General features: G+C 42.1%; 1 protein-coding gene across 6 annotated transcripts in view; it reads left to right on the forward strand.

Moving 5' to 3' along the window:
- Positions 1 to 12,235, forward strand: part of TMEM108 (transmembrane protein 108) — a 326,114-nt gene that overhangs the window by 130,054 nt on the left and 183,825 nt on the right. For 2 of the 6 annotated variants that reach the window (XM_070576061.1, XM_070576060.1), the window contains exon 3: positions 1,019 to 1,108. The exons of the other annotated variants lie outside the window; for them this stretch is intronic. The gene's annotated coding sequence lies outside the window, so the exon portion shown is untranslated. The remainder of the gene's footprint in view (positions 1 to 1,018; positions 1,109 to 12,235) is intronic. 6 annotated transcript variants of the gene reach the window in all.

Below are 12,235 nucleotides of genomic sequence, written 5' to 3' on the forward strand. Positions count from 1 at the left end.
TTCCATATCTTGACTGTTATAAATAATGCTGCAGTGAACCTGGGGGTGCATGTATGTTTTTGAGTTAGTGTTTTCGTTTTCTTTGGATAAATACTCAGAAGTGGAATCATACGGTAGTTCTATTTTTAATTTTTGGGGGAACCTCCATGCTGTTTTTCATAGTTGCTGCACCAATTTACATTCCTACCAACAGTGCACAAGGATGACCTTTTCTCCACATCTTTACCAACACTTGTTATTTCTTGTCTTTTTTTTTTTTTTTAAAGATTGGCACCTGGGCTAACAACTGTTCCCAATCTTCCTTTTTTTTTTTTTAAGGATTGGCACCTGGGCTAAGAACTGTTGCCAATCTTTTTTTGTTTTTCTGCTTTATCTCCCCAACCCCCCCTGTACACAGTTGTATATCTTAGTTGCAGGTCCTTCTAGTTGTGGGATGTGGGATGCCGCGTCAACGTGGCCTGATGAGCGGTGCCATGTCCGCACCCAGGATCCAAACCTTGGGCCGCCGCAGCAGAGCGTGCGAACTTAACCACTCGGCCACGGAGCCGGCCCCCTCTTCTCTTTTTGATAATAACCATTCTAACAGGTGTGAGGCGATAATTTCATGTTGGTTTTGATTTGCATTTCCCTGATGATTAGCAATGTTGAGCATCTTTTCATATATCTGTTGGCCATCTGTATGTCTTATTTAGAAAAATGTCCATTCAGATCAAAGAGAATTGCCTGGTCTGAAGTAGCCACCCACCACTCTTTATGTCTCCTGTTTATTTATTTGCTCATTCTCTCTCTGCTGCCATGAAAAAGTAATCTTCATGAAGACAGGAACCTTTCGTGTCCTCTTCTTTGTTGTTTCCCCAGTGCCTAGAAGATATTAGGTGTTCAGTTAATATTTATTGAATGAATGAATGACACATGGTAAGTGCTCAGTAAATGTTAGCTATTATTAATTATATTAGAGAAAAACAAAATGTAAAGCCTTAATATAACTGGGGTTCCATTTGTTCCTGATTCTGTGCAGTGACATGTTCAAGAGGAACAGCTGTCCAGCAGAAAAATATGACTGAAGGCAACTAAAATCTTCATTCACTCCCTCAAGAAAATGCCCAAGGTGGGAGAGTATAATTTTCACCTATAACAAAACTTGTTAAAATCCTGTCTCACCATCTCTGTTGTTCGTGATACCCAACATTCATGGCAGCCAGTCTACCAATTTTGTCTTCCTGTCTCCCTGCTCCCAACCAAAGAACTCTTCTCCAAAACCTGTAGCATGGCTGAGCACCTCCTGGTCTTGGCCCCATTTTCTGAATCAGCATAACAGAGTCAGGAGTCAAGCAGGCGCACTTGGAACCTGGGGTGGAGGTGACACCTGGGATACTCACAGGTTAACAGTTTTGTACCTGCTACCCATACGGCAAAAAAGGGAAACTGAATAAAGATTTTAGTGAATTCTAAACTGAATGGTATCTAAGAAAGAACGTGCTAAATAGCTCTACTTGAAGAGCACTGAATCCTACGAACTTCTTGTTAGGAACCAAATACACAGAACGTAAATCTCTTTATTCTTGGTACCCTGCTACAAAGATGTCTGCTTTCTAAAGCTCCTCCTCACTTGGAACCTTATTGACTCTGATTAGATGTAGTTATAGCTTGCTTTATTATTTTGTTTTTAGGTACTGTGGATTAGAAACCAAACCTAAAAGGGAAGGGGAACTGTCAGAGGCAGAGAAAAGAATGTGATACCATCCAACCTGATGTAAGCAGACCAAGATGAAGAGTGACCTCACTACACAGTCATAACAGTGACTGATTCCTAAAATGAGGGTTGGATCACATTTTATCCCTGACTCTTTTCTCCAGTATTGGGTTCTGGCTTCTGGAGCCATCAGTGCTCTCTGTAAGGCTCCCTTATGTGCAACACACGTTTGCAAGACAGACCCTTAAGATTACAGGATGTGGTCTGGGGGAAGCAGGGCTTTGCTCTGCAAAATCACCAGGTCTGCCAAAGCAGCTTTCCTGAGTCCTTGGCTTCGTTAGCACACTGCTCCAACCAGCTGACCTCAACTGACTCATCAGGTTATAAGAGGAGTTGGGAATAGAAATTATTTCCCTGGGGGATCCCTGCTGTATAATAGCTATCATTTGTATGCAGTTAAATGATTTTTGCAGAGTAGCACAGCTCAGAGCTCCCAGCTGCATTCTGTCTGTTTCTGGCAGCTTGTGAAACAGTTTGCTGGGAATGTGGTTTCCACAGGTAATGTGGGCATTAGAGTAACATCTGGGGCTGGGGTTTTCTCCCACCCCACCTAGATTTTGGTCGGTGGTCTGCATCCAGTGAACCTAGGACTGACGGCTGTTGCCTGCTTTCTAATCGTGTGCCTGTCAGTTCTCCCGTTTCTACCTGCCACAGCCTCTCAGCTGCCATCCCCCAGAGAGTGCCAGGGGAAGGAGTTAGACATAAATATTCATGGGGCAGAAAGACTCAGAAGGCAGAGGTCAGGGAACCCTTTTTCTGAGAAGGGCTACTGGCTTCCTGCCTTGCTTTCCTTTTCCTCCTGCCCATCCTCTTAGAGTAAACTGAGACGTAAAATGGCCATTATCTGTTCCATCCAGTGGGGAAGAGTCAGGACGATGTGGAAGGCAACAGTCGGGAGAGGTATGGGAACATGATCCCCTGGGATGACACAGTGTTTCACAGCCCAGCTTATGCCAATGAGAAGGAAATTGCCCTGATATTCCTCATACACTCCAGGAATCAAGGAGGGTGGGATAAGGAGAGCAGAAAATAGCAAGTGGTAATGGCTGTTGTGGTCAACAGTGGAGGTGTGGAGGAAGGAGAGGGTGTTTCTGTTTGCCCTAGCCAGGCCCTCAGAGACTCCGCCCTGGGGACAGTCGTTCTGGAGCTCACACTGCTGCCTCCTCTGATCCCCCAAATCTTTCTACACCAGAAAAATCAGATTAAAAGGAACGACAGCTGCAGCCTTGACGGCTATGAGAGGGAGGATGTTTCCACCCTTTGCCTCCCTGAGAGGCGATGCTCCATGGTCTGGATCTGTGAGTCTTTGAGGAATTTTGCCACTGGATGGAATGTGCTCCTCTATTCTTCCCTTTCTCTTCCCTCTGTGTCAAATCGGCACTGGCCACTGGGTTTCCCAAGCTCCAGCTGCTGACGAAGGCCCCTGTTTGTCCCGCACCAGGGATTTGTTCTCTGACAGCTACGTGTTTCAGTCTCCAGTTCCTGATTTTAAGTTTTCTCGCTATTCCAAAGTAGGATTTTGCCTATTTCTTATTACCTATACCTAAGTTCCATCTTGTAACTTCCCATCAGAGATACACAGATTGATTAACTATCTTTTCTTAATGCTCCTTTCCTGTTTCTTGCCTTAGAGTTGTTCTCTTAAATCAGATTAATTTACAGAGCAGCCATGACAGTCATCTTTATGTGCCTGCCTTGGCATGAACTATATTTAGTGGCTTTTTCTACTATATGGAAAGGATAATTTTATTAATCTCAGCAGACAAGACCTAGTGCCAAGTCATAGCAAGGTTGATGGGAGCCAGGATTTCTCCCAGACTTGACCTAAGACCGTGGAGAGTTTCTTGGCTCCTCTAAAGGCTAGGTCTTCTGGTAATGGAGGACACCAATGATTTAACACAGTTTTTAACCCAGCCAGTCTCATGAACCATGTCTGGAAAGCTTGACACCTTGAACAAGGGGAGTCCCTGAGCTGAACAGTAAAGACCCAGTAGCCTGTCGTTGGTGAAAATGAATGAAAAGCTTTGTATTGGGACGTAAGAGGCCAGCAGGAGGCAGTGTGATATAGTGGAAGGAACACTGAACTTGTAGTGAGATTCCTGGGTTTGGGAGCATCCTCACTCTGCCAACTTACTGGCCACATCACGTAGTCAAAACCTTTAACCTGATACTGTGCTGTGTCCCAGGCACCATGCTTGGCATTGCTGATACAGTTGTGAATGGGACAAGGTTTTACAACTGTGTGTGACAACCCTGGCTATGTTAGCATTGTGAGAATCACTTCTTCTGTTAACTTTAAGTGTTCACAACACAAGTATTATTTCTACTGAAAATAACATTAGTAACAAATATTTTTTAGAGTCCACATGAGAGAGTATGAATGTATCCAACTAGGGCACCAATATGTACCATACTGAAAAAGTACATAACAATGTAGATGGGGGATGCACATTATCCTGTTGGAAAAGATTTTTTTATGCATTTGTACCCATACGGTAGCAAAATGTAAAAACACTACTGCCATTTTATGAGGGATATGAGGTGTTTATTAAAAGTAAATTTCGTGAAATTCCACTTGATTCTCTTCAAAGCCGTTTTTCTGTGTTCTCACTGAACACCTGGGAAGACTGCAGGCCTGCGCAGAACAAGCTCTGTTGACAAAGCGTGTTTCCATGTCACTCCTGAAAGGCCCGAAGCAGCAGAGCAGGGTGGCTTCAGGATTGCGGGCCGTCTTCAGATCACCCCGTCATGGAGATGGGAGACTTTGTGACGGCTGCTTTGATCATAGGAGCCCAAAAGACAGCCCGTGGATCCTCCTGAGAGAGTAAATACCAAGAGGAGATGAGGCCTGGGCAGACTTAGATGCGGTACACATTGGATGACTCAAAGTGGGTGAGGAGAGCATTTTAAAACCATTAACTATAAAGAGAGTTTACAGATCAATAGAAAGATGATGTCCCTTTAAAAACTCTTCATGACATATTGGTAATTGGGGAAAAAAAAAGACTCTAGACTGTCTTGTACATATAATGTTTTTTGGAAAAAAGTATTTGCAGATATATAGAGAATATTAACTATGGTTATCATTGGATGGTGTGGTTCTGGGCTTATCTTTAGATTTTTCCATGCTTTCTGCAGAAAGCATGTATTTCTTTTATTCTCAGGAAAATAATGATTATAAACATAAACCTAAAATATTATCAGTGCAGGAAAGAGACTGTGCGCTGTTCACTGTTTTATCCGCAGTGTCTGGACTGTACATTGGAATCACCTGAGGGAGCTTGTGAACGCTACAGCTTTCTGAGCCTCACCCCTGGAGATGCTGACTTGGGAAGCTGCCCAGGAAAGTGGACGCAGATTCTAGACTAAGTCATGCTAAAGAGTGTTATCAGAATTATCATTTCCCATATAAATTCCACGTTTATTGTAATGTGGGGCAAAATGTGGACTCCAGTTGAAAATTATCACTCTAAACTTCCCTCTGTCTTGGCCCCACCTGGGAGGGATGTATCCAGTTTCCCCTGAGCTGCCTCCCAGCCTCCTGGGATTTGGAAGAGGCAATTATCTACCAGATACCAGATGGCTGTGGAGATTAGCCCCGGGAGTGAAAAAACAGTGATGCGAACAAAAGACGTGATTAGCTGGTTGAATAACAACAGGCCATCTCAGGCAGATGTACTGGAAACAAGGGCAGGGTCAGATAAATAAAAACTAGCGTTTTTATTTTTTTGGATTCATTAACAATGCATTCATTATTTCAGCACTGCTCTGATCTTAACAGTGGGGAGACATGGAGAGAGGGCTAACTTTTACACCACAGCATTCTCATTTTTATTAAAATAACGTTTTCCTTAAAATTTCATGGTAAGAGGTGACAATGTTATTTTCCGTCCACTTGTGAAGATTGGTAATATGTGCTCCCTGGGAGATTTTTTTTAAAAGAGTTCCAAACTAAGCATTTTTATCTCCGTTTATGACTTCTAGAGAAAAATTGATGTTCACACTGTCCACCAATGCGTATACAGGACTATGTTGTATTAAAAAAAGACAATCAAGGCCACCTAAATGTTTTAGGCCACTGTTCCATTTCTGCTTAGTTAAACAAACAAATTGAAGTTTCTAAGATACTGCCTATTGAAAACCCTTCTCTAGACTCCAGGATCTCCCAGCTGTCAGTTAACTAAGGTGTAAGTGGGAGAGGAAAGATCATGGGTAATTTCAAGCATGGTTAAACCAAAACCAGTCAAAATATGGTACCAAAACTTTAATTATAAACATATTCAGTTCAAAATGTATCCAATATATGAAACACGTCAACACTCTAAAACATCATGCAAAAAAAGCATAAATTTAGGTATTGATGGTGTGCACACAACTAAACATCATTTTACTTCCTCAACAAAACAGTGGTCAAAATACTAAAATCACAGAGTTTTTAAAAAATCAAAGTCTGTTAAAGTATACTGCTGGATTTTTGTGTGTGTGAAGAAAGAGCAACATCCCCAAGATATGATGAGAGATCATATCTATTGTTAATACATATTTCCCATAATAGACATATTCAAAGATAGAGATACTCATGGTGAATTGTGATGATTTTTTTAATTTGAGTTCATAATAGTTTACATCATTGTGAAATTTTGGGTGTACATTATTGCTTGTCTGTCACCACATAGGTGCTCCCCTTCACCCCGTTTCCACCCCTCACCCCCCTTCCCCTGGTAACCACTGAATTGTTTTCTTTGTCCACGTGCTTGTTTATATTCCACATATGAGTGAAATCATGTGGTGTTTGTCTTTCTCAGTCTGTCTTATTTCACTTAGCATAATTCCCTCCAGGTGCATCCATGTTGTTGCAAATGGGATGATTTTGTCTTTTTTTCTGGCTGAGGAGTATTCCATGGTAGATATATACCTCATCTTCTTAATCCATGATGATTTTGTTTTTTGACAAAAGCATTATCTATGCTTACCTTTTGGGCATGATTAGTCTTCAGACTGATCTGTCTACCCCCAGATAATCTGCAGTTAAACCTCATATCACCCTGTCCATGTTCCTAACATTTAGCTAAGTGAGGAAGATTAGGTGACTACAAGTAAGGGGTGTTATTAGCAAGATGCAGCTCTGTGAGGTGAGTTGGTCATCAGGTGATTTTTTTTCACTATTTTACTCATTTGTGAGCCTGAGGTCCTTGATTCTGGCTTTCTCCTCTCTCTGACATCTAGATAATTCACCACCAGATAGATGGTGATGGTGATAGCTGGTTTTCCATTAATCTGTGCCTCTGCATTGTAGTCTGTCCACACTTATGAGGTGCATGAAGAAGTTAGCAAAGCTATAGGATAAACTGATAAATGCGATTTGCTTTCAGAAAATAACAATTTTACTTGAGGATGTTGGGGACAAAATAATGTAAACAAGTTTTATTGATGGTAAATAATGTAAAAATTATTTTTGTATTAAAGTGATATGTACATATTAGAGAATATAAAACAAAATGTGTGTAGTTTTTAAAGACAAAACAGAACACTTCAAGGAAATTTCTTGCTTAGAGAGGCCACTTTCCACCATACCCCAGGACTCCAGGGAGTTTTGAGAAACAAGGGGGCAAGCAATGTTTCTTTTTTTTTTTAATTAATTAATTTTTTCATGTACATCGTAATATGTTTTGCATTCTGTATAGATTACATCATGTTCACCACCCAAAGACTAATTACAATCCATCACCACATGTGTGCCTAATCACCCCTTTCGTCCTCTTCCCTCCCCCCTTCCCCTCTGGTAACCACCAATCCAATCTCTGTTGCTGTGTGTTTGTTTACTGTTGTTTTTGTCTTCTACTTATGAGTGAGATCATACAGTATTTGACTTTCTGCCTCTGACTTATTTCACTTAGCATAATACCCTCAAGGACCATCCATGTTGTCACAAATGGCTGGATTTCATCATTTCTTATGGCTGAATACTATTCCATTGTGTATATCTACCACATCTTCTTTATCCATTCATCCCTTGATGGGCACCTAGGTTGCTTCCAAGTCTTGGCTGTTGTGAATAATGCTGCGATGAACATAGGGGTGCTTGTATCATTATGCGTTTGTGTTTTCAAGTTCTTTGGATAAATACCCAGCAGTGGAATAGCTGGATCATATGGTAGATCTATTCTTAATTTTCTGAGGAATCTCCATACTTAAGCTGTGTTTCTTTCACTCCCCGTGAGTCCCTGGGCAATCCGACTTCTGGGCGTGAACAACAGCTGGGGGCTGGTTATCTGGTGATCCTTGAAGGCATTCTTTTTCTTCTGTAAAACAAGCTCTAAGTCCTTGTGAACCTTGAGTCCCCCTCAGGTTAAACAAGAAAACAGCAAATTGACAAGGTTAACTTCTTTTCATAACAAGGTGGAAAGGTAATCTTATTTACAGTAACCCTCAGGTACCTGGCTTCAGAAAGATTGAGAAGCACTGCATGGGGCATCAAGAAGAATAGCATAAAGTTTGGTTAAATGTCCATTTAGTTATAGCTATAAAGGGACTCCATTCTGTTACACTTTTTCTGAAAAAGCTTAACTCTTAAATGAGCCCAGCATAGGGGCCGGCCCAGTGGTGCACTGGTTAAGTTCGCATGTTCTGCTTCTGCGGCCCAGGGTTCGCCAGTTCAGATCCCGGGTGTGGACATGGCACCACTTGTCAAGCCATGCTGTGGTAGGCCTCCCACATATAAAGTAGAGGAAGATAGGCATGGATGTTAGCTCAGGGCCTGTCTTCCTCAGCAAAAAGAGGAGGATTGGCGGCAGAGCTCATGGCTAATCTTCCTCAAAAAAAGCCCAACATAAATCACTAATCATCCTGTTGTTGATGCAAAATAACCAATAACCATTCTACAGGTAAGAGAAATAAGGTAAGTTTTACTTGAGCCAGAACAAGGATTATAACCCAGGAAGACCTTAGAAAGCATTCTGGAGAAGCGTGGTTTTACAGTCTTACATCTTTTTAGAACAAAGAACATACATTAAACACACCCAGGATACATTTTCAAAGTTTCAAAGAGGTATTTGGTTGCAAATTAGCAGATCAACATGACCCTGATTTCTGCAGGAAAGGGACTGATATGGGGTTACCAACGGGGTGTAGGAGGGGATGTATGCATTCTTAAGAGTGCCTTCTTTACTGGTTAAAGCAGATGTACAATGTATGTTTGATAGACCTTAAGTCAGGCTTCTGGAGTACAAGCCAAATCAGTTTGAACCTGAATAGTTACCCTATATACTTCAATATGTGAAAATCTCTTGACACTGTTTATGAGTACTCACCATTTAGAGAATAGTTTAAAGAAATACAAATGGCTAGATTCTTCCCATTTACTGATAGAGAACCATTAGTTTCCTCATGTGTATCATCCCTCATGTGTATCATCCTCATGGTAAATGTATCATTTACCACTTGGAGTGTCCACAGTTCCCATGACCATGAATCTTGCTGCTAAAGATTCTCTACAGACTTGATGATGATGATGATGGTGATGGTGGTGATAATGATAGTCAGCACCTACATAGTGTTGTATTTACTGTGTGCCGAGCAGTGCTCATTTAACCTTCACTACAATCCTATGAGGTATGATTATCTCCATTTTTCCGTTTAACAGATGAGGAAACTGAGTCACAGAGAATCAGTAATCTTCCCAAGGGCATGTGGCTTAGAAATGGCAGAACCAAGATTGGACCCTGGGCAGTGTGACTCCAGAGTCCTGCTTTTCACATTACCTTTTCCTGCCTCTCATAGAAATTATTAAAACATTTATTTCAGATTATCCTCTTATGAAAGGACCCCATTACAAAGAGAGAAATATTTTCAGGCACATTTAAGTGGAACGTATAAAGATTTTCAAGGATTGATTTTGTTCCAAGAAAACTGAGCTTTCAGCAGACCAATCTGGAAGCGCAAATTTCATTTAAACAGAGGAGGGGAGGTTATTCGTTATCACCATATTAATCTTGGACTTTGATAATTGGAATAGAGATTAACCAGCTAGCCAACTTAAAGCAATTCTGAGTCCACTCTTGGAAAGTTTTATTATCAAGTAGCTTGACAGTGATCAAAATTAAATTTCAGCTTTTATGCTTCAGGCTCGGAAAATTTGAAGATGGTTGATATTGAAATGACATCTAAATATTCAGAAGTCTTTTTCCCAAACGCATTGCGTCAAAGATATTTTAAGCCACAGCGAAGCTGTGGCAATAGTCTTTGCCTCTGAACCCCAAATCTCCCCGACCTGGTACTCCACCTAGTCAGTCTCACTCTGTCTAGGCAACCCCACCAGGCTTGATCTGCCACCAAGCTGCCATTTGTCTGTTAAATGTGTCAAGGTCTAATAGTTTCTGCATGCACTTGACTGCTGGCCTTTCATTCCAACGTTATGGAAGCGGAGTTCTTTCTTCCTGGTGCTAGATTGATTAACCAGATACACTGAGGGCAGGGAAGGTTAACTTTTCCCTTCAGTGTCAGTCGTCCTAGGCAGACTAGAAAAGGTTAAAATTTGGTTTTCTGTAGGAAAATGCGCAGGTTTGAGTCTCCCCCTAGAGCTTCTCTGAGGTTGAGTGTGAGCGGGCTCTTTTAAAAGAGCTGCTGGGGATCACCCTTTTCAGAGAACAGCCTGAGATTCCAGTGTAGGTTTCTTGCTGGCCACATCTGCGTGTTAGCAGAGGATGAGAAGGGAATCCCAGGAATTCCAAGGTCATTAGGTAGCAGTATACCTTTGTCATGTTGCAGGTGTTATTTCGTCTGGTTTGAAAGTTCATGGTAAGGCTTTTCCTTCCATGTTTTAATAGTCTTGTAACCTTAAGCAAACTGCCTTATGCCTTTATTTGCCTATGTGTTGCTGGAGAAAGTGCTTCAGCCAGGAAAGCCAGGAAACCACGTTCTGCCCTTGTTCCTAAAGCATAGGGCCCCACGAAAGTTGTGCTTAATACACCTGTCCCTTCGGTGAAACCTTCTGGAGTCCAGATAAGATACCTCTTGTGTAATAGCACCCAGACCAAATAAGTCTTGATAAGGTGGAGTTTCTGTGGGAGGTGCACCTGCCTCGGTTTTATCCTCTCTGGCACCAGCATCCTCACTGTATTGTCCAGTCCAGACATCTGTATATAGCGATAGCAGATGTTACTCTTCAGCTGGATGTAGAGGAGCCTTTATAGTAATAGCAGAAGTATTAGTTGGGAATGTTTGAACCCTCCCTCTGGAATGATAAGTAAATAAATGTATATTTTCACAGATATTAAACCAATACCTCTTCTCCTCCTCTCCTTCAAGTCCTGTCTCATTGCAGCACATCATTCCTGAGGCACGGTGGGCTTATGGCTCCCGCATAGGAGACTGGCAAGACAGTGTGCTTGAAAGCAGACATTGAGGAGTGAGAAAGGTCCGTTCAATTCCTTCATCTGCTCCTTAGGTATAGAGAAGACAAGCCTGGGGGGACCAGCTCAACGGGCTCTCCTACAGCATGGAGACAATTCAGGAAGAAGGAAAAAGATATAAGAAAAATAAAAGAAAGGTCTACCTCTGTCCTGGCCAGGGTAAAGATAGGAGGAAGGAAAATGGAAAGAGGGAGGGAGACAGAAGTAGGCACATGAGGGGCATCTCCAGACTTCTCTCTGAGCTTTGGTGTTGGGAGACTGAGGAATTCAGGAAAGCATTGCAGGCACAGGATTCTATCCCTTTACTCTTGTTGTGACTGGGGAGTGGGAAGGAGCACTGTGCAGAGGCCCTCCAAACCAATATGGAGCAGCTCAGTTACCGTACAGCGAGGATGCTGAGGTGAGAAGCAGAGGCATCACAGCAGATGCTGGAGCAGACCATTGGGCCAGGGGCTGAATGGTGCGGGGCACACTCTGCGGCCAGCCAGAGCTGAGGGGAAGCTGAACAGCACAGGAGTTGGCCAGACCCACCTGGGAGCATAGCTGGAGGTAAAAGGAGCCAGCCTGGTACTTTGCCATCAGAGGCCAGAAGGGCATATAGTGACAGGGAAACAAGGGGCATTACAGTGCATGTGAAAGGACTGGCACAATGCCTGAAACTGGCCCTCACCCGCCAGACACTTGGAGGACTGGGGTTCTGTCACAGCAGAGGGGAAACTGTCAGAGAACCTGAGTTTTCTAAAGGAACTGTTTAAATTATTATTTTGGACTAAATTCTAAGCTATATGGGACATTGGCATTACATCAGATGGTGATCAGAACTAATTTTTTAAAAAGTGGTTAAAATAGAGAATGATAAATAATTATCCTAAATATTTTGTTTTAATTTAATGTAAATGTACATTCATACAGCAATCTTTTAATGTGGGGCCAAGACCTTTTCTTTGCATATTTGTCTTCTGATTAGAGTTCTGCTTCTTGTTTCTGACATAGATCACCCCCATAATGCTTTGTCTACAATTTCCAGTTGTATTTTCTTTACAGGGCAATAACTCTTTAAGACACTTACGAA

This window comes from Equus przewalskii, chromosome 15 (genome assembly GCF_037783145.1).
Source record: "Equus przewalskii isolate Varuska chromosome 15, EquPr2, whole genome shotgun sequence".
Taxonomy (NCBI): Eukaryota; Metazoa; Chordata; class Mammalia; order Perissodactyla; family Equidae; genus Equus; species Equus przewalskii.